The sequence below is a fragment of the Agelaius phoeniceus genome, chromosome 27, assembly GCF_051311805.1.
Source record: "Agelaius phoeniceus isolate bAgePho1 chromosome 27, bAgePho1.hap1, whole genome shotgun sequence".
In the NCBI taxonomy this organism is placed as follows: domain Eukaryota; kingdom Metazoa; phylum Chordata; class Aves; order Passeriformes; family Icteridae; genus Agelaius; species Agelaius phoeniceus.
Genome location: NC_135291.1, coordinates 4741398 through 4764587, shown reverse-complemented (window position 1 = coordinate 4764587; position 23190 = coordinate 4741398). Strand labels below are relative to the sequence as shown.

The following is a 23190-nucleotide window of genomic DNA, read 5'->3' as shown; positions in this document are numbered from 1 at the left end:
ACTTCAGACAAGGGTCTTTTCTTCAGTGGTCCCCAATGACGATCGTGAGGCAGATGAGAGAAACTTTGGACAGAGTCTCACACCCCGGTCGAGTACATGCTGTGGGAGAGGCAGTAAAAAAGGCATCTCAAATCACTGGTGGACACATATTCAAAAGATGCCAACAAACCAAATTTAACCATTGAATAAATGGCAGGAGAAGGTGACTTCCAGAAGCCACAAGACCAAGCAAAGGACTTACAAGAAGCTGCACTCAGTGGCATCACCACTGCTGCAAAGACATCCCTGCTCCTCACTCTCGATGACACCCTACATACACAGAGCTTCACTAACATCAAACAAGGGCAAGTGAAATTTTCATGAAATTTGTAGACAGACTTAAAGTTGCACTTGAGTGACAAATAGAAGGCCCAGAGGCCAAGAAGGAAGTGCTAAATAAAATGGCCTTGGCAAAGGCAAACAATGAGTGCAAAACAATATTAAGACCCAGAACCTACAATCAACCAGATGGACGAGGCCTGCACCAAATTATCTTCCACTGAACACACCGTGGCAAGGGCAATCTCTAAGGGAGAGGGCCTTTTTAACATCCCAAGACGCTGCAAAATGTTTTAATTGTGGGGAACTGGGCCTTTTTTTGAAGGACTGTCCAGAATACAAAATGCCTAAAGACCAGCAGCCACCAAAGAGGTGCCATTCATCACACTGTATGGATTGCAACAGACATTCTAACAACTGTTCTCAGTTTTGTTATCACCAGTAACCTCACCACCACCAGCAGCATTATCAGCCAAAAAACTTCCAACAGACTGCAGGGTGGCCCCGTGTGAAGACAGCAAATGGAAAGCTGTTTCACTGTACCCTCCCCACTATTCTGGAGGTCCAATATGTGGGGAAATTCCCGCGGAGCTCTTCATACTCCGAACAACAGACCAGAGTGACCAAGGCTTTCCAGCAAGTTCAGGTCAGGACGTGACACCAACTGGTGAGTGCTTTGTCTATACAATTTGATGACTCTGCTTTCTATCGTATTCCCACCAGAAAATATGGACCCCTAGAGGGCCTGAGGGATGTGCTGGTAATAGGTAATGTATTCATGGACCAAATGAAATACATATTATAGTGGAAGTGCAAACTGTTGGGCCAAGTGACGAAATCACAGTGACTTTCTGCTGCACAAAACCACCACACTTCCTGCACAGAGAGACTGTGATCGCCCAAGCCTTTTTATTGCCATTAAGCATAGACAATATCCCAGAGCACCCAATGGCATTCTGGGTTGAAATCATGGGCCAAGACAAGCCCCTTATAAAGTGCAGTCAGTTGAATAAAGGTAATGACATCCACCTACAAGGGATGGTGGACACAGGGGCCAACGTTACTATCATTACACAACCTCAATGGCCCCTGAACCAGGAGCTGACTCCTGTCACTGGAGTCACCTCAGTGATTGGAGGAGCCGCCATCTCCATGAGGAGCGAGCGTATTATCACAACAGAGGGACTGGAGGGCCAAACTGCCACCATCAGGCCATTTGTAGTCAGGGCACTCACCACCCTGTGGGCCAGGGACCTGTTGTCCCAGTGGGGAGCTTGACTTGATATTCCACCTCTGTCCCGGGATTTCTATTTGGGGCCACTGCAGAGTGCACCACCCCACAATCACCTGGAAGACTGACACCCCACCGTGGGTGGATCAGTGGCCCCTCTCAACAGAGAAATTACATACCCTCGAGCTTCTTGTGGAGGAGCAGCTCTCCAAGGGCCACATCGTACCTTCCAACAGCCCTTGGAACTCCCCTGTCTTTGTTCTCAAAAAACCTGGCAAGGACAGGTGGACACTCCTCCATGACCTTTGTAAAATTAACAAGGTCATTGAGGACATGGGCCCCTTGCAGCCTTCCTTCTCCGTCCTTGCTTCCTTGTGACTTGAGACTGGTGGTCATTGATATCAAAGACTGCTTTTTCAACATCCCCCTCCATCCTCAAGATGCTCCCAGATTCACCTTTTCTATCCCCTCCCTGAACAGACAGGCACCTCTGAAGCGGTACCACCGGTGAGTCCTCCCCCAAAGTGAGAAAAACTCCCCTATATATGCCAGTGGTACATGGCCCTTGTCCTATCTCCCATCCAAAGGACTCTCCCAGATGCCATTATCCTACATTATATGGATGGCATTCTGTCTTGGTTTGAAGACAGGTGTCTGCTAAGGAAGGCAGGAGCTTCCTGTGAAATGGAAAATGTAAACCCCCTCCCTCTGAATTATTATAATTTTGAAATTAAAAAGCTCTTGAGCAAAGATATGGGAATAAGAATAACAGTTATTTACGAGGAAAACTAAAAATACAAATGCAATAGTACAAACAAAAAACCCCACTGGCAGAGTCAGAATATGACCTGACACCCTGTGGGTCAGTGTCGTTATAGGGTATGACACAGTATAAAAGTACACGACTCCATCAAAAGGGTGCAAGAGAGAAATTTATTAAACCAACGTAGCTTTTATTGTTCTTCCAGATATTTACACCCATCTAACACATATACAATGCCCATTGGCCATAAAAGAGAAACAAAGTTCCCAGCAGGCGACCAGGGAGCCACATCACTCTGGGAGCCAGCCAGAGTCCATATCTCCCAACTTTCTCTCCTTCCTCTGGTCTCCATGGTAATGACCTTGGTTTTCCTTCAGGAGAGATATAGGGCTTCTCCTTATCTTCAGGAGGCCTTGCTAGCTCACAAGGACAGCACAGAATGTCTTTCCCAAAGGTCAGGATGGTGGTAGCAGTCCAATTAAATGGAGGCTGCAGTGCTCCTGGAGTCACAGGTGGGGTTGTGTTGAAGCAGTGATCCTGTAGAAGGGTGAAGTTTTCCTCTCAAGGTCCAGTGGTGGCGTAGATGGGCCTGGACTTCCTCTGGGAATGCAGTGGAAAAGAAAGCTGCTCCTCTGGGAATCCAGTGGGAAAAGGCTGTCTCTCTTCTTCCAAATGTCTAATTATATCCAGGTAGGAGTGCTGGGCTCCTCCCTCTGGCCGGAGCATCTCACAATGAGATGATGAATTTTTCATCAGTCATGCAGTGACACTCAAGGGCCCAATAACAGAAGATATCTCCCAGAGTGGGGGATTGTTGAGGAAGAGATAAAGTAAACTGTTGTAAGAGATGGTCTGAAGTTTCCCTCATTTGCCTCACGACCGTCACAAGGACAGAGAGGAAGACCCTGAAGACCCTGGCTGGAGTTCTGGCCTGGTTGGGGTGGATGCTCGCCAAGTGATTGTTTGCAGCTGTGCTTGCTGTGCCCCCACATTACAACTGCTTTGAGCAGGGGCTGACAGGGAGCGGCTTGCTCTGTACACTTACACCTGCTTCACGATCCCTGCTCATCACAATGGCCCATGAATTTCCCCACCTCTTGGCCAGATGAACTTTCTGGGGTAACTCTGGTGATCCCCCCATAGAAGATCCCTCATCTGCCTCACAAGCACTGTAAGAGAAGCCTCCTCCCAAGGACTGAGACTGAGACCCTTAAAATTCTAACACAGGGGCACTGGCCTGACTGAAGTGGGATGTTTGCCAAGTGTTGCCTGCAGGTGTGTTTGCTGGACCAAGACTGGTTTCTCATAGACACCAATTCTGAAACAATGGGTCTCGCTCACCGCTGAGATTGATTTGTCCTGTTTTGGAACATGGACTGTCTTACTCATTTTCAATAGACTAATTCTCCATTGTCTTTTTTCTGTTCTCCCCTTGGTGGATGACTATAAAAAACCCCTGAGTTATGCAAAGAATTTGAGATTCTCCCCAACGTGACAAGATGGATCTATTGGCTGGACCACGAGGATTTTGTCTCTCCGTTGGTAGCTATTCCCACCCCTGTCTTCTTCTCTCTCCCTCTATCCTTTATCTCCTTTCTAATCCTTCTATTGCTTCTGCTGTGGGCACTCAATAAAAGGTGCATTTGTTTTGATCAAGACTGAAATCCCCTCTCTGTTGTTTTTGCACTCTGAGATCAGTTCATGAACCATCACAACCCCACTTGTACGAGCGGATCGTGACATTAAATTGCCGTCATGGACAGGATTCTGACAGACAGAGGGGTTTGCAGGGTTGTGTGTAGTCTGTAACAGGGGAAGGATGTTTCACTCCAGCCGCACCGAGCCCGATACCCTGAAAGGGGTGAGCGGTTGTCTGAAAAGGAAAGGGAGTGACTCAAATTTCCCACAAACTGCACATGCCTAGGTGAAAAGCACCCCCATACTCAATTGAGGGTTCTGTCTTCAGAATTTCACAAAAGATCTCTTAGTGCAAAAAGGGAAACTGTTTTTGTGTATGTGTGAATGTGGACTGTCTGGGAAGTGAAGGGACTATTTGAAGTAACTGAGTAGAACCTCCCAGGCACACTTAGTCTCTTCACCCACCCAGGGAAGCAAGGGAAACACAGCAGAGGCTGTGTGGTTGTGTGCCTTAAGTCTACACCTCCCTGTCATGGTTTTGGTCCCTTCACAAAATGACGGAAAACCTCAGTGCAAAAGTTAAAGCTGAATTTTATGCTCTACTAGCCAAACACAATGCCAAACCTTCTCCTGGAGGAAAAGAATGGGCACAAAGTAACTGATTTAATTTGGAAAATGTTATTGATGGAGTATGTTCTTTACAACATGAAACAAAATTTAAACTGGGCAAAAATAAAACTATTCTCTGCTCAGTTTTGGGAGCTTGTCTCACAGCAGCTATAAAAACTCTCTTAAAGTGAAGAAGTGAGGAAAAAGCTATAATGGACTCCCTTCAAAGCCTAGTTGAAATTTGGAAAAAAAATTAAATGAAGAAAGGAATGAGATCCATCTGTTACAAGCTGCCCTTAGAGAGGAACATGTTAAGAATTCACTGAATGCTGATTCCTCAACACAGGCAGAGGAAAAGAAACTCCTCACATTAAACAGATTTATCCCCATAAGGAACTAGAGGCAGTAAAAAAACTGTGGAGAAAACTGCTGCCCTCATTTGAGACCCTTGGTTAAAACAGAATATAATTATATTAATGATGAAGATTTTGAACCACATATCACAACTAAACAAATACCATTCAGCACTACCAAATTGGCTAAGCTGAAGAAAGAATTTGGGTGCCTCCCACAAGAATCGGAGATAGAATATGTCTTCCAAGTGTCCCTCACTGGTGGAGATCAAATTAAATTAACTGAACAGGAGGCCAGTGGGTACTGGGGACATGGAGTTTTCCTAACAACAGGAGATAAGCGTGACACGTGGTCCCTGACACAATGTGTGCCTTTCTGGGCCGGGGGAATTAATCCTTTGGAAAGGGGAGACCCTTTAGCTATAGTCAGTGCCCCCGACCAGCTTTTGGAAGGCGACCACAAAGCCACCTGCCTGCAAATGATTCATGAAAAAGATTGATTCCTGGTTTTCAGTCACCAATGCAATTACCTGTAAAGCCTGAAATTATGACTCCTTTAATTTGATGGCTTCCTAAACCTACAGCAATTATTTTACAGAAAACCATAATGGCCTTGGGTCCCATAGAGAGACTAGATAGATTCCTTGGTAACCCCACTGACCAAACTGGATCTACTGATCCAGGTTTCACTCCATACTCCATCCCCTCACAGCCCCCAGCTTCTCAATCTGATTCACCTGCCAGTAGCCATAAAGTTTGGGCATGGAGCGAGGTTGCAGTAGATTTGATTAATTACAGTAGATGATATGGACCTGTAAAAACCCTGGAGGAGAAATCAGAAAAAACAAATGGTGTTTGGTTTATCACGGCTCCTCATGGTGAAAATTTAGGGAAGGGAAAACAGATCTCTAACCACCACCATTGGTGGTTGTTGGAAGTTAAAAGGGGGGTCCCCAGAGAGGTGATGGATGGTTTGCCCCTTGATAAATTACAGAAAATAATAACTAATTGGCACTATCGAAAACCGAATTTATCGGTTCAACCCAGTGCACCCCTCCCTTCTCAGAATCCAGCCAGTGAGCCAAAAGAAATCCTCTCCCAGCCTCTCCCTCAGAATTTAGGATGTGAGCCAAAGCAAACACAGAACCAGAGAAACTAGGCTCTCCATCCCTTATAGGTGAGCAAAGGGCTGGAGCATGGATGTATCTGAGAATGCTCACTAAACATAAATCAGGAGATATATTGATCACAGCTATCACAGGCCTCAAACAGGCACTTGTAACCTTTCTGATTGACACTGGGGCACAAATCTCTGCACTAACAAAAAGGATGCCCAGAAGTGTAGAATTGTTCCAACAAAGAAACAATGTTGTGCTTTAAATGCCCTAGGAACTACAGAATCTATGAATGTGGCATTAATAAAACTCACGCTCCATGGAGAGGGGTGTGGGAAAGACATTCTGTGCTGTCCTTGTGAGCTGTCAGGGCCTCCTGAAGATAAGGAGAAGCCCCATATCTCTCCTGAAGGAACACCAAGGTCGTTACCATGGAGACCAGAGGAAGGAGAGAAAGTTGGGAGATATGGACTCTGGCTGGCTCCCAGAGTGTCGTGGCTCCCTGGTCGCCTGCTGGGAACTTTGTTTCTCTTTTATGGCCAATGGGCATTGCATATGTGTTAGATGGGTGTAAATATCTGGAAGAACTATAAAAGCTACATTGGTTTAATAAATTTCTCTCTTGCACCCTTTTGATGGAGTCGTGTATTATTGTACTGTGTCATGCTCTATAACGACAGAGGAGAATGAATTAGTTCTCAAAATGGTAATTGGGGATATTCCAAACAATTAGGGATGGATATTCTTGCTGGGAGGCAGTGGGAAGATTCTGAGGGATTCCTGTGGTCATTTGGCGTGCCACGTCTTAACATTAGACTGCTCCAAGCTGCATCCTCCTCACTGTCTAGCAAAATTATTCATGTAAAACAATACCCTCTACCTTCTGGTGCCAAAGAGGGCATCAACTGGTTATACAGGACTTGTGAGACCAAGGAGTAATAGTCAATACCCATTCTCTTTTCAACTTGCCAGTGTGGCCAGTTTGGAAACCCAATGAGAAGTGGAGGCTGACAGTAGACTTAATGCCAACACAGACCCTCTTACAGCAGCGGTCCCAAATTTGGCTGAATTAATGACATCAATTCAAGAAAAAGTTCACTCAGTCATGGGACCTATAGATGTCAAAGACATGTTTTTTATGATACCCATACAGCCAGAAGATATGGACCGTTTTTCCTTCACATGGAAAGGACAGCAATACACTTTCACTAGGCTTCCCCAAGACTACAAACACTCCCCCACTTTGGCCCACCCTACTTTTGCCCAGGAATTAGAAAAAACACCCAAACCTGACAACGTAGCTGTTTATCAATACATGATGATATCCTTGTGGGAGGAGGTTAAATAGAAGCAGTGGGAGATACCGAACAAAAAATAATCTCCCATTTAGAAAGTCTTGCTTTGCAAATTCCCCCAGAGAAAAATCAAAAGCCTTCTCAGGAAGAGAAGTTTTTGGGAATTTGCTGGAAAGGAGGTATGACATGTATTCCACCTGCTATCCTAACCTCTTTAGATCAGATCAAAATGCCTGAATCCAGGAAAGATCTCCTGCAAGCTCTAGGATTATTAGTGCTCTGGAGAAAACACATTCCAGATCTTTCAATAATTGCTAGGCCCCTTCATGACTTGCTGAGCAAATGGGGTGAAATGGGATTGGACTCCTTCTCAGGAGGAAGCATTGCAATTAATGATTTTTGAAGCAACAGCTCACCAAGCACTGGACCCTGTCCATCCCACAGATCCCTTTCAGCTGGAATGGGGATTTGGCTCCTCAGGGCTGTCAGTACACATTTGGCAGCAGGGTCCTGAGGGTCCAAGAAGGCCTATTGGTTTCTATTCCTGTGGTTTCAAAGATACTGAGAAAAGATACACTACCTGGGAAAAAGGATTGTTTGTGGTTAGCTTAGCTCTCATAGAAGTGGGAAAAATTGCACAACAACAACCAGTTGTCTTGAGAGGCCCTTTCAAAGTTATTAAGACAGTCACTACTGGGATCCCCCCCCCGACCCCCGCTGACAGGGTGGCCCAAAGGGCCTCAGTTGCAAACTGGTATGCTCAGATTGAACATTACTGTAACATTTTCTCAATAACAGAAGGAGCTGTAAAAAATTTAGCGCTACAAGAAACTGAGAATTTGGGCAGCAGCCATGACAAACCTGCCTCTGTAATTAAAGTAGCCCCTCCTTTCTCCACCAAACGATCAGCAAATTCTTGGTTCCCTGATGCCTCTGCTAAACAGGAGGGGAAGGTGTGGAGATACAGGGCAGCAGCCCTCCACATTTCCTCTGGTGAACGAATCATTACCGAGGGAGAAGGCAGTGCTCAGGTTGGGGAGCTGAGAGCTGTTTGGAGTGCTTTCCAACATGAGGTACAGAATACCTCTCCTGTCTGCATCTACACGGACTCCTATGCTGTGTATAAAGGATGTACTGAGTGGCTTCCTTTTTGGCAGCAAAATGATTGGGAAGGTAACAGAATTCCAGTATGGCAAAAGGAAAAGTGGCAAGAAATTTTCAACATCACAAGCCAAGGGAACTTTGTTGGGGTGGGCAGCCTTTCATCAGACAGATGGAAATCCAGCAGGAGAGTGGAACAATAAAGCTGTTGGTTTAGCAAGACTAAGTCCCCTGAAAAAGAACAAATTACAGAGGACTGGGATCAACTATTAGAATGGCCACATGTAAAAAGACAGCACACAGGTGTGAAAGATTTGTACAAGGAAGCTCTGGCCCAGCGTTGGCCTGTCACCAAGGAAAGGTGCAAAACATGTGTATCAACCTGTGAGCAATCGCAGACTGGAGACTGGAGAGACATCCTTTGGAAGATGACCCTCTGCATTTCAGAAAGGGTAAAGGCTTATGGGATGCGTGGCAGGTAGACTATATTGGACCCTTTAAGAAGTCAGGAGTTTAACACTTTGTGCTGGTAGGAGTAGAAATTGTATCTGGGATGGTCCAGGCCAATGCTTTTAAAAGAGCTACAGGAGATAATACTGTTAAAGCATTGCAGGGATGGTTTGGAATTTTCCCAAAACCACAGGAAATTCAATCTGATTATGGGTCCCACTTCACTGCTAGAATTGTACAGGATTAGGCAAAAAATGAAGGAATTAAATGGACTTTTCATACCCCTTACTACCCTCAGGCTAACGGGATCGTGGAAAGGACCAATGGTCTTTTGGAATGACTTTTGAAACCAGAGGAGGGAAATTGGGATGTTCGGTTATGGGAAGCTGTGAAAAGTGTGAATGACAGATGGGGGGGTAAATGGGTGTCCCAAAATCACTGCCTTTTGCCCCATAGCTCCAAGCATAATTGCCTCTCTAGGGAGACCAGATGATTTCAAGATTCCAGCATATTACCCTGGACAACCTGTTCTGGTGGACCTCCCTACTGTAGGGGAACTACCACTAGTGCTAAAAACCCCTCTGAATAAACATGCATGGGTAGCCTCTGATGCTCTAGGGAGAGAGCATCGGATAAATACACACTGGATAATTCCATCCTTCTAACTTTTTCTGTCCCTTAGTGGCAGGATTCTGTTGTGTTTACTTTTACAGAAGAACCCTGAGGGACATGAGGATCATCTGAACCATGATAACACTGGTGATACTTTTCTGCATCCTACCACAATTCCGTGGACAGAATCCTGCTGAGTGGTCGTGGTCTGAAGCTACCATCCATCACACTAATGTTCTAAGATCATATCCCAGGGCTCACCACCTGAACCTAGAGCCTATAGTGCTGCATGACTCTGAGATATATCGCCCAAGTGAGTGGGGATGGGATCAGAAGGACTGGACTAGAACCCTAACTGGAACAATTGGTGAGTCGATTGTGGTAGCGTGCAGAAAAGTGGAAGGATCTCTCTATGAGAAAGCCACCTCCATTGCAGGTGCCGGAAATTTTTTAGAACCAGATGGAAAAAACTATTTGCACATCCCTACAACAGAACTGTGTCCTACGACAAAGTGGGAGTGTACCAAACAAATTCCCCTCACTCTGTGCTGCTGGCAGGAGTACGTTGGTAACTACACTTTAGGCCCCAGAACCAACAATGCAATTACAAAGGATTGTAGAAATTAATCAGCTGATTGCTGGCATAATTTTACTTTAGCCAAACCAACTTATGTGACACGCCGTTGGCAAAATAACTTGACAAATCCATAAAGTTTAAAAGGCCTGGTTTACAAATTTAAGATAAACACTATAACAAAGGCCACACTGAGTACAGTAGTCACACCCCAGTGGGTAGAAAGGACTGAGAGTACCCTTAGTCAACTTGATACTGAATGGCCTTGGTCCCAGGCTTTTGTTCATTTTTCCGGATCCACAGGAAATGTGAAGGATTTAAAACTATCAACTGTTGTTATGCATGAAAATCAGATATACACTAGGCAGGGATGGGAAAACCAAAAAACCTGGCAGCTTCAAGGGATAGTGGGGAAAAAAATTAGTATGGGATGCTGAATGATTAACAGAACTACCCTGTAGGCCTGTAGGGCCTACATTTTAAGTTTATAGTAAATGCTATAGCCCAACTTGTTAGAATTTACACCACCACCACTCCAGCCCAACCACCGCTTATGCTTAGCCCAAGAATTTTTGAAAATGGACCAGATATAATTAGGAAAACAGGACAACAACAAATACTGTTCAATCCAGCATGGTTTCTTAAACAAGTCAAATTGCTGATGCAAAGTAATGTCTCAGAAATTCAGCCGGCCTGTTCACCTTTTTTGCAAACTTCCTTTGAGGGTTGGATGACCTGGTTGCAAAAGCGGAACTCTTTTAAAAGACGGACGCTAAGAGACATAACCGGTGTTGTGGGAACAGGATTGGGAATTCTAAAGAGTATTGATTCAGAAGTATTAATGAATAAAATGGGCTGCTACAACTAGAGATTTGACCAAGTTACAACAACTACTGCAGTCGTCCTTATTGGCTTTAGGAACACACCAGTGGCTGCTATCAAACATTTTGACAAATTGGGAAAATTTGTAAAAAATGTAAATGTAAATGACCACAAATTGGTAATTGATACACTCGGTGCTACACAAAACAACATTTCTTTGGCTCTCAGCTGTATCCAGGCACAATTGTGGATGCAGTCAGTTGCTGCCTCAATGATAAGAGAAGGTGAAGAAGCACTTTTCCTACTGAAATTGGGAAAATAATTTGGGACAGTGCCACTGATTTTGAAAGAGAATTCCAATCCTGGTGGAACTTAGTGAATTTAACTTACAATCCCATTACAAACACAGCCATGGCTTTTGTGTTAACCATACGTAATGCCTCAGTGCATTTGATATTTCCTATGATTGCATTAGGGCTGAATGATGATGGAGCTGTTCTCTATCCTTATGAGCATCAGGAATGGGCCCGTCAAATGGGTGAGAAATGGCAAACTGTTAATTTAGAATCTTGTCTTGTCCGAGAACAACAAGGGTTCATCTGTGAAAGCAATGCAATCATAGCTCAAGACATTTTTTCAGACACAGAGCAAAATATCTGTCATTTTGAAATTCAGCCTAATGAGGCTTCTGAAACAGTCCTTGTATATATAGGCAACAGGTGTGCATGCTTCAGAACTGCTTGTGATTTTGTATTCATAGAGAATATTGTAGTAGATACTAAAAATTATTCAAATGTTTGTGCTTGTAACTTTACCAAGATTACAGGATGTGATTTCTTTTATGAAGCTCCAGTTACCTCTCACTACCTATTGCAATCCAACTACACACTGATTCACAAACTGATGCCTACTCCTATTGGGATGGATCTCACTTTGGTAAGTCAAGTGCTGCTCCATTAAGACTTGGTAGAAATCCTCAAAAAGATAAAGAAAAACGGACAGAAGCCCTGGTGACTGTTCATCATAATGTGAGACAGATACACCGTGTTATGGAGAGGGTAAAGAAAGATGCCGAGCACAGGTGGTGGGATACCCTCTTTGGGTGGTCACCTACTGCCACGAGTGCCCTGAACAGTGTGTGTCAACCCATCGATGCCCTTTTGATTCTAATTGTGCTTGGTTTTATCTTGTCATCAGTCCCATTTGTTATGAATTGGAGGATGATGAAACGGCTGACAAGATTGATGTCTATAGTCAATGCACACAACTTGGCTGATGTCCTCTACACTGTGGACATCCCCAAGTCAATTGACACAAGGCAATTACGAATTAAGCATTTGTGTTTTAGAGCAATCCTTGATTCCCGTTTATGATTTTGTGAGAATTACTTTCAATTTTTAGTGAATTGTTTTAGAAAATAATTTTAAAGTTAATGCTTATATTATGATTTGTTTATTGTTTTGCTTTTGATTATTTGTTATTTGTTTCAACCATTTGAAAATTGTTACAAAAATAATACTATTTTAATTAATTAACTATTAGAGTTAATTCCCAATATTGCCGGATGGAACGTGCCTGGGGTCGTCTGGCCTTGCTGCTGGACCAAAGGTGGCAGCTGTGGTGGTCTCACCCCAGAGACACCCCTGGCTAGCTGGGTATTGAAGCTGGCACTTGGGACAAGTCCAGGCAAGCAGGAACTCAGGTTTACCTCTGGTGGAAAGACTTTAGGCGATGGTAAAGGTAAAAGGAGACGCTGCTGGAGGTTTTGATCCAGAGCTTTATTCCTAAGTCACAGACCTCTGAATGTTGCAACAGCTCCAACAGAACTCAGAACCACGTGGTCGCTGGGTATTTTAAGCCCGGGGAGAGGGGGAGGGAAGGGGTAGGTATGGCACCAACCAGGTGGGAGGGGGGAAGTCTCAGGGGACAAGTGACACCTGGATAGCCCAATGTTGCCAGGGCTGAGAAGCATCTTTTGAACTTTGCCAATCAGATGATGCCCTTGCTGGAATGTTAAGATTGACGGACAGCACTTAGCAAGGGGGCAAGGGGAAGGGGAAGGGAGAGGTTGTTGGCACCACCTGAGGGAGGAACTGGGATAGCTGAAACAGAGTATTACATCACACTGCAACAATTAACCATTTTGAAAATTGTTATGAAAAATAATACTGTTATAATCAATATTAATTATGTTTGTTTATTGTCTCCCTTTTCCCCCTCTTTTTCCTATCCTTTCTTTTCCTCCTTTTTCTCTCTCTCTCTCTCTTTCTTCTCTCTGTCATACTGTCCCTATTTTTCCGGGTTATACTACCAACGTACGGCCAGTCCTGAAGACTCATCAATGATACTCCAGAGCGCTGCTGATAAAGATCCCTCAAGACAATTGTGAGTCACGGGGTCGTGTGAGAGTCTGTCTGAAATATCCCTCATCTGCCTCACGATCGTCATTGGGGGGGAGCACTGAAAAACAGACCCCTCCTGTCTGAAGTTTCTGATCCTGTAGGGGAAAGTCATATGCCTGAGACCTGAGAGTGTTGCTCAATTATTGTTTTCACAGGTGCATTTGCTATATGCTACCCTGAGCTCAAAGGGCATTTTGCCCTTTTGCACAATAGCTCTGGAATTCTCCCCGCCTCTCGGCCTGGCTGAACTTCTCCTAGGCTTTAGGGTGGTTCCCCCCAAAGAAGGTGCCTCTCGCTCGTTCATAACCACCATGACAGACAAACCGAGATGTAAGAAGCCTCTTCATCAAGAGACCGAGACATGAAATCCCTATGTGAGAAGGCCCCCTCTCACCTTCTTCCAGAGACTGGGACTGAAACCCCCAACCCGGGAGAGGTGTGCAGTGGCGGGGGAAGGAAAGCTGCCCAAAGCAAGATGGATGTTGCAGGTGCAGGCAGTCAACCACGAAAACAATGGCTCTCACCTACTGCCAAACATGGACTGTGTGCACCCCTTTCCAAACACCATTCTTTCCCCCTGAAGATACAGTAAACTACCTTTGATTTGGTTGCAAAATCCATCCCCCCTTCCCCCATCAAAAAAGAGTGTAATTGGGGTCCAGATGAACTGCGCCTCTGAGATCTCCCTGGATGCGGCCTGGTGAACTCCATGGGCTGGACATGGAGGGACTTGGCAGTTTGACGTTTGGTAGCTATATACCCATTCTTTTTCCTCCCTCTTTTCCCTTATTTTTTCCTTTTTTCCCTGATTCCTTCCCAAGGCATTTTTGCTGTGGTTATTTCAATAAAGGTGCATTTGTTTTGATTATCACTGCAAACCCCCTTGTACCGTGTCAGTTCTTTTGCACCCTGAGATCAATCCACGAACCATCACAAAACCCATTCATAAGGACGGATCGTGACACACCCAAGCTGCGTCCCCGGGATCCGCCCGCCTCTCCCAGCCCCAGAGCCCCCTTTCCGTGACCCAGGGACCCCCTGAACCCCCTTTTCTGCCTTTCCCAGCTCCCAGACCCCACTTCCCTGAACAATGGAGACTCCTGGACCCCTTTTCTGGGTTCAGGGACCCCCTGGATCCCCCAGCCCGCCTCTCACAGTCCCTTCCTGGAACCTTGGACCCTTCCCGGCTCTCCCGGTTCTGCTTCCCAGCCCTTGGACGCCACCCAGACCGCCCAATCTCTGCGTGCCCCCAGTTCTCCACCCCCTGCGCGTCCTCTGGGGGGTCCTGGCAGGTCCCGGGGGGGGTTCAGGGGAATTCCCAGGGTTTGCTCTGTCCCCTCTCCCTCCCCGCGCTGCCCCGGTCACTTTCGCGTCTCCCAAGCTGCGGCACCGGGACCCGCCCGGGGACCGGGGACTGCTCCGGCACCGGGACCCCCCTGAACAGCAATTCCTGGGCACGGGGACCCCCCGAACTTCCATTTCCAGGCGAACCCCCCTTCCTGGGCACAGAGACCGCCTTGAACGTTCATTTTGGGGCACTGGGAGCCTCCCTGTACCCCCTTCCCCAGCCCCAATAACCCCTGCACCCCCTTATCTGGAGCCTGGAACCCCCTGAACCCCAAATCCCGGGCATGGAAACCCCCCTGAACCCCCATTTCTGGGCACCGGGACCCCACTGCATCCCCTTATACAGCACTGGGAGTCCTTGACCCCCCCATTCTGCTGCACCAGGATCCCCGTGCACCCCCATATCCAGGACTGGAACCCTCCCAAACCCTCCATTCTCAGGCACAGGGACCCCCCTGCACCCCCTCATCCGGCACCAAAGCCCCCCTGCACCCCCTTTCCTGGCCCTCCCCCATCTCAGACACCCCAGCCCCCGCTTTTCCTTGGGGCGGGGCCAGGGCTGTGGGCGGGGCCGCAGCGGAGCAGCGCCATGGCTCCAGCGCTGGCTCTGGGGCTGCTCTTGGGGCTCCTGGGGGACCCGGGGGGCGCGACCAAAGGTGAGTGGGAACCCCGAAACGGGGAAACTCCTGAAGTTCCATTTCCGGCCACCGGGAACGCCCTAGACTTCCATTCCTGGGCAGGGGAACCCCCCTGTACCCCAATTTTGAGTCTACTGACCCCTCTCAACCCCCTTTGCCAGCCCCTGAACCCCATTCCTGGACAGGAAAACCCTCCCGAACCGCCATTCCCAGGCATCAGAATCCACTGAGCCCCCATTCCTGGGCGCCCATGTCCGGGCACCGAGACCCCCCTGTACCCTCTTCCCCGGCACCGGGACCTGCTCGTCCTGCGGGGGGAGGTGTCTCAGGATGTCCAGGAGGGTCCCTGGGGGGATTCTGGGCCCCAGGACCCCCCTGAATTTTCAGTTCTGGGCACTGGGACCCCCCTGCACCCCCTTATCCAGTACCAATTCCCCCCTGCAACCCCTTTCCCATCCATCCTGCCTTCCTCAGTCCCCAGACCCCTCTTTTCCTTCATCCTGAGACCCCTGGACTTCCACTCCTTCTTTTCTCAGTCCCCAGCCCCCCCCATTTCTCTGCATCAAGGACCCCCAGATTCCTATTCCCAGGTCTCCCCACCCTGTGACCCCTCATTCCTTGGCACTGGGGACCCCTGGATCCCCTTTCCTGGGCACATGCATCCCCTGGAACCCCCATGCCACTTTCCCAGTCCCTGTACCTCCTCTCCCCCTTTCCATAACCCTGGAACCCCCTGAGCCCCCATTCCTGGACACCAGGACCCCCTGCAGGCCCTTTCCTGTCCATCCCACCTCTCCCACCCTGCACACCCTTTCCTTGGCCCCAGGATCCCCAAACCCCTTCCCAGCTCTCCCAGTTCCCCTTTCATTGTTCCATGATCTCCTCAATCCCCCCAAATCTCCGTGTCCCCCCAGTTCTCCACTCCCTGCGTTACCTGCACGTGGTGGTGTCAGAGCCCAGCCCGGGGATCCCCCAGTTCATGGATATTGGGTACCTGGATGGGATCCCCTTCGTGCGCTACGACAGCGAGTGGGGCCGGGTGGAGCCGCTGATACAGTGGATAAAGGATGGAGTCAAGCCAGAATATTGGATATGGGGACCCAGACCAATGTGAGGAACCAGCACAGTGATGTCAGGAACCTGAAGATACTGCGTGAGCGGTACAACCAGAGCGGCGATGAGTGAGGGGAGCTGTGGGACTGGAATGGGGATCCATAGGGCTGGAATGGGATCTGTAGGGCTGGGATCCATGGGGCTGGGATGGGATCTCTGGGGCTTGAATGGGAACTGTAGGGCTGGGGATTGGATCCATGGGGCTGGAATGGGATCTATAGGTCTCAGATGTGGATTCACAGGGCTCTAAGTGGCTGAAATGGGGATCCATTAGGTTGGAATGGGATATTTTGTGATCCATGGGTTGGGATATGGATCCATGGGGCTGGGATGAGATCCATGGGGCTGGGTTGGGATCCATGGGGCTGGAATGGGAACTGTAGGGCTGAGATGGGGATCGATGGGGCTGAGATGGGGATCCATTAGACTGGGATGGGATAGCTTGTCATTCATGGAGCTGGGATGGGATCTGTGCACTTGGGTTGGAATCCATGGGGGTGGGATGTGGATTCGTGGGGCTGGGATGGGAACTGTAGATCCCCAATGTGGATTCACAGGACTCCAAGGGACTGAAGTGGGGATCCATTAAGCTGGGATGGGATATTTTGTGATCCATGGGTTGGGATATGGATCCATGGGGCTGGGATGGGATCTGTTGAGCTGGGATGGGATCCATGGGGCTGGGATATGAATCCATGGGGCTGGGATGGGATCTGTGGGGCTGGGATGGGATCTGTGGGACTTGGGTACAGATCTATGGGGCTGGGATGGGATCTGTAGATCTTGGATGTGGATTCAAAGGGCTCCAAGGGGCTGAAAATGGAGATCCATTAGACTGAGATAGGATAGCTTGTGATCCATAGGGCTGGAATGGGATCTATGGGGCTGGAATGGGAACTGTAGGGCTGGGATGGGATCTGTGGGGCTAGGATAAGAACTGTAGGGCTGAGATGGGGATCCGTGGGGTTAGGATGGGGATCCGTGGGGCTGGGATGGGATCTGTGGGGCTAGAGTGGGGCTGTAGGGCTGGGGTGAGCATCCATGGGGCTGGGATGGGATCTATAGGTGTCAGATGTGGATTCATAGGGCTCCAAGGGGCTGCACTGGGGATCCATTAGACTGGGATGGAATATCTTGTGATCCATGGGGCTGGGATTGGATCCATGGGGCTGGGATCTGTGGGGCTGGGATGGGATCTGTTGGGTTGACTTCCATGGGGTTGGGATGTGGATCCATGGGGCTCCAAGGGGCTGGGATGAGGCTCTGTGGGTCTCCATCAGACTCTGCGGCTCCAAAGGGCTGGAATGGGGCTCTGTGGGGCTGGGACACAATTCCAGGGGTCTCTGTGGGTACAATCCCCCCAGGTCTCCACACAAGGTTGAGGTCTCCACACAAGGTTGACAGTTTATGGCTGTGACTTCCTGTCCGATGGGAGTGTCCGTGGATCCCACCAGATTGGCTACGATGGGCGGGATCATATCTCCTTTGACCTGGGATTCAGGGGATTCGTGCCGGCCGACAGCGCTGCTGAGATCACCAGGAGACGCTGGGAACAGGAATTGAATGGGGTTGAGATGTGGACAAATTATCTGAACCACATCTGCCCAAAATGGCTCCAGAGGCACATCAGATATGGGCAGAAGGAGCTGGAGCGCAAAGGTGGGAGCAGAATTCCTGTGAGGGATTTGGGAATGGAGGACTTGGGAACACAGTATTTCCAGTGGGAATTCTATGGTCAGATCTCATCCCAATCCCATTGCAGTGTGAATTCCATGGTCAGATCTCACCCCAATCCCATTCCACTGGGAATTCCATGGGCAGATGTCACTCTCATCCTATTCCAGTGGGAATTCCATAGGTAGAACTCACCCCAGTCCCGTTCCAATGGGATGTCCCTCACCATTCCATGGATGTCCCTCACCATTATTCCATTCCAGAGTCCCCTGATGTCCATGTGTCCAGAAGAGAGGAACACGGGACGCTGATCCTGTCCTGCCACGTGTACGGATTCTACCCCAACACCATCGCAGTCAGCTGGATGAAGGGGGGTGAAACCTTGGATCAGGAGACGGAGTGGGGCGGGATCGTTCCCAACAGCGACGGCACCTTCCACACCTGGGCCAGGATCGAGGCGCTGCCGGAGGAGCGGGAGCAGTACCGGTGCAGGGTGGAGCATCCCGGAATGCCAGGGCCCGGGATCTTCGCTTGGGGTGAGGCTGGGAATGTGGGGATTGGGAATTTGGAATTCCTAAATGGGGATTCCCCTCCCCCTCCTCACTATCCCATCTCTCCGTGGTGGTCGCTGTGTCTGTCATCGCTGCCATCCTCATCCTCATCGTTGTCCTCATCAGATTCGGTGTCTGGAAGCTCCAATCTGGTAACACACGGGATGGGGGTCGGGAAGGGACACGGATCCACCCAGCACCGTTCTGGGAATCCTGTGCCACCGATGCTGATCCCACTTTGTTTCCACAGGGAGGAGGGACAGGAATGGATACAACCCGGCGGCCGGTGAGTTCCAATGGCGGATCCAGCTCTGGATCCCCTCTGTGCGGATCCCAGGATGGATCCTGGGGTTAATCCCAGTGTGTGATCCATGCTGGAATCTCATGGATCTTCTCTCTCTGCAGGAAAAGACATGGGAATGAATGGCTCCACTGCAGATACAGCATGGGATCAGGGTGGGATTCCAGAGGGAGATTGGGGCAGGATGGACAGACTGGGATTGGGGAGGGATTTTGGATCAGGGCAGGGGTCTAGAGTGGGATCAGGTGGAATTGTAAAGTGGGGATGGAGCTGGATTCTGGAGCAGTATCAGAAGGGATGGATGGAGCAGGATTGGGGCAGGAGTGATGGAGTGGGATCAGGGAGGGATTCCAGTGCAGGATTGGGTAGAATGGATGGAGCAGGATCAGGTGGGATCGATGGAGCAGGACTGGGACAGGACTGGGGCAGGATCAAGTGGGATAGATGGATGGAGCAGGATTGGGGTGGGGTCAGGTAGGATTCTGGAGCAGCTCCCTCTCCCAAGGGGATCCAGCCAGGTCCATGCTGTGGAATGGGGACAGGGACAGGGTGACACCGTGACCCTCTCTCATCCTGGTAGTAATCACTACCTGAGGGATCCATGGGGCTGGATCCGGCCCCTTCCCTCTTCCTGGGAAAGCTGAGAGCTGCCAGCAGAGCTCATCCCACTGCTCCCACCCACCCCACAGCTCTTGGTAACAGATCCATTTCCCCTTTTCCATGTCCCAGTGTTTTAAAGCCAATAACCACAAATATTCACAATGCTTCAGTTCTGGTGTGAAATTATCCTGTTTGGGGCAATAAATTCTGCTTGGGGCAATGTCCTGGATTGTCAAGCAAATTGTATTCTATTTGCCACCTGTATGGCAGTTGTCTTCTGTTAAGTAGGCAGTTTTCCTTATCTCTTCCACAACTGGGGAGACATCCGTTGATAACAGGCTATTGAATGTCACTGCACAACTGATAAGAACGACAGCATCCCAGTGTGGGATGCTCCACCCAGAGGGGAGAGCCAAGCATTCCTACCTGGATATAATCTTGAGTTTCTGGAACACCAGCATGGCTTTCTCCACTGGATTTCCCAGAGGAAACAGCTGCTCTCTTCCCCTAGATCTTCAGAGGAAGACTACACTCTTCTACAGGATCCCTGCTCCAACAGAACCCACCTGACACTCTAGGAGGGCTGCAGCCATGATTCCAATTGGACTGCTACCAATACCCTGACCCCCAGGGTGTCAGGTTGTGTTCTGACTCTGTCAGTGTTGTTTTAGTTTACTGCATTGTTTATTTTATCCTTTTATTTTCTTCCCTACTAAAGAACTGTTATCCCTGCTCCCATATTTTTTGCCTGAGGGCTCCTTAATTTAAAATTTATAGCAATTTGGAAGGAGGGGGTTTACATTCTCCATTTCAGGGGAGGCTCCTGCCTTCCTTAGGAGACTCCTGTCTTTCCAAACCAAGACAGATTTTGGTGCTTAACGTGAGGCTTGAGGGCACAGAAATAAAAAGGAAATAACAGTTCTTGAGTAATCTAATTTTTGTACGCTGCTACAGAAACCTTGTTAAGCTGTCATCATGTGGTCCAGCTTACCTTGGTTTGGGTGGCATGTGGTTGTGGCTACATTTCTCCCATTTGCAGGCCCTTATCTAAACATGGGTCCTATAACCAAGGCTACTGTGGCTGTTATCCAGTTTGTTTTATGGGTGAATAAGGGGAGGAATTAATGGCTTTTTAACTTCCTCTGGAAAGCAGGCACATGGATTCACAGCTATCACACACTAACTGTATGTTTTTGGGGTTACTTTAATATTAGCACCTGCTGTGAGGAAATGACACCAGGGGAAATCTTCTCCCAACCCTTTAGCCATCTCTTTGGGTCTGCTCTACCAGTTTTTGAAGGGTTCAGATCCACTCTAAATACTAATGATATCAAACAGTGGCTGGTGTTGCTGGAAGGCTTGTTCTGTCTAGCATTTAGAGATAAGAGAAGATTAACTTGGATAACCACCCTGACACCTACCCCAAAGACAAGGGATGCTGCCCCAGAGCCTGGCCCTGCCCCACAGCCCACCTCAGCTATAAACTACCCAGATTGGATGGGGGTTCTGGTGAAGGAGATAAACGAGGTGAGCCAAATGCTGAAGGAGCACATTTCCCAAGCTCGTGAGAAGCCCTCCCAGTGCCTCGAAGAGGGAGAGTCTAATAGTGCAGCAGTGGAACCCACAGATGTTACAACTGTCCAGGTTCCAGCTGAACTGCAAAGGCAGTCACAGCCAGCAGCAGTTGCTCCTGTGGAAACAAGGAGATCTAAGATGAAAGCAGGGCACCCAGATAAGGGAGGGCCCTCACAACCCTCAGGAGACCCAGAGGTTGAGATCGTCACCGAGTCCCTGACGTACGAAAATCTCCAAAATCTGCACAAAGACATTGTATGATGGGGATATGAGACTTATACAACCTGGCTACTTTGGGTCTGGGACCTTATAAGTACAGGTGTGCAACTGGATGGTGGTGAGGCAAGAAATTTGGGACCCTCAACCCAGGACTCAGGTATCAATCAGATTTTTGTAAGGGAGCCAGGGTCCCTTTCCCTCTAGGAGCGGCTTTTAATGAGTGTCAGAGAGAGGTTTGTCCACAGGGAGAGCATGCAGGAGCACCACCATAGAATGTGCTGGAAGACCCTTGAGGAAGGGATCCAACAGCTGAGAGAAGTAGCAGTACTGGAGGGACTCTTTGGGAGGGATGGACAGCATGAAAATGACCCCAACAAGGTCGGGTGCACAGGGTAAATGTTGTGGAGCCTGGCAAATCTGGGGCCATCTCAATACACCACCTTCATTGCAACGATTAATGCAGATACCAACCAAGAGACAGTGGGCTCTGTCGCCAACAAGCTTAGAAAGATGAGAGTATGATCAATGGCCCAATGCTGGCTCATGTCTCTGCTGTGATTAAAAATCTCAAAGAGGAGATGAAGGAGATGAGGGAGGGGTGAGGTGTCACAGACATATTTTATGAAAAATCCTTTCCTTAGGATTTTTTCCTCCTGAGAAGCCGAGAGGCCTCAGGAACAAAATGTAAACAATAATTGTCGTGAACGGTGGAAGAATTGCCTCACACAATATGCGTGAACAGCAAATCCCAAAGTTTATTGATAGCTCACACATATTTATATTGGTGTTAATGAAGCTTATACATATTGCAAAAGCTGAGCTCATTATTGGTTAAAGCACACTTAGATCAACCACACCTACTTCTATGCTCTAATGATTATTTTGTTTCTATGTTTACATTCTTATAACTACTCTACCTAGGCTATCTTCATTTTCTGGCAAGCGATTTTCTCCCCCATCTTCCTGTTTCAGCGAAGATCACCATGACCTCTGTCAGTGATTGGACACTGGTTACTTAATCCCCAGCTTGTTTCCCCTATCCTTATCCAACGGTATCACATCGAAGTGGCCTTTCTCAGCTAGCCAATTATCCACAAAGCTCTCCACAAATAATTATCTGCTGCTGTGGAATTAACAGGTGGATCTGTGATTGGTCTCATGTGGTTATTTCTAATTACTGGCCAATCACAGTCCAGCTGTCTGGACTGTCTTGGTCAGTCACAAGCCTTTGTTACTCATTCTTTTTCTATTCTTAGCTAGCCTTCTGATTAAATCCTTTCTTCTATTCTTTTAGTATAGTTTTAATATAATATATATCATAGAATAATAAATCAAGCCTTCTGACTTCTGTGGAGTCAACATTCTCATCTCTTCCCTCATCCTGGGACCCCTGTGAGCACCACCACAGTGAGGAGCAACAGTTCCCATATGGCACCAGTGCAAGTCACAGCCCCAAAGTCAGAGCCCAATATTCTCCAGCTAGACAGAGAGGGTACACCCCAGGGGCTGACGTGTGGTTCTCCCTGCATGACCATGGGGAAGACATGGGAAGGTGGGATGGAAAACCCACTTCTGTCCTGGCAGCACGGGTGCATCAACTCACCGAGGGAAACACTAATCAAGGGAACTCCAGTAAAGTGAAGGTAGCCTCAACCTCCCATGACCGAGCTGCTGGGTATGATCTATCAGATCTCCTTGAAGGAGAGAACCTCTAGCATGCGTGCCCAGGAAAGAAATAATAACCAGGATTAGGGGGGCCCTGCCTGTAGCCAGGAAGAGGCATGGGAAAACTGGATCTTTTAGATGGTGTGGATCTGATGGCCTGGCACATCAAAGCCACAAAAATATGATGCCTTAGTTGATACTGGTGTGCAGTGTACTCTAATACC

General features: G+C 48.3%; 1 long non-coding RNA gene and 4 pseudogenes across 2 annotated transcripts in view; 4 read left to right on the top strand and 1 right to left on the bottom strand.

Moving 5' to 3' along the window:
- Positions 1-23190, bottom strand: part of LOC143695956 (uncharacterized) — a 758734-nt pseudogene that overhangs the window by 257023 nt on the left and 478521 nt on the right. The gene's annotated exons all lie outside the window — the stretch shown is intronic.
- LOC143695916 (uncharacterized) overlaps positions 1-23190 on the top strand; it is a 128212-nt pseudogene that overhangs the window by 72902 nt on the left and 32120 nt on the right.
- Positions 1357-5992, top strand: LOC143695849 (uncharacterized; annotated as a pseudogene).
- Positions 15181-18596, top strand: LOC143695848 (class I histocompatibility antigen, F10 alpha chain-like; annotated as a pseudogene).
- LOC143695977 (uncharacterized) lies at positions 18716-18893 on the top strand. Its single transcript, XR_013185446.1, has 2 exons — positions 18716-18758; positions 18857-18893. It is a non-coding gene; the product is annotated as an uncharacterized LOC143695977 (long non-coding RNA).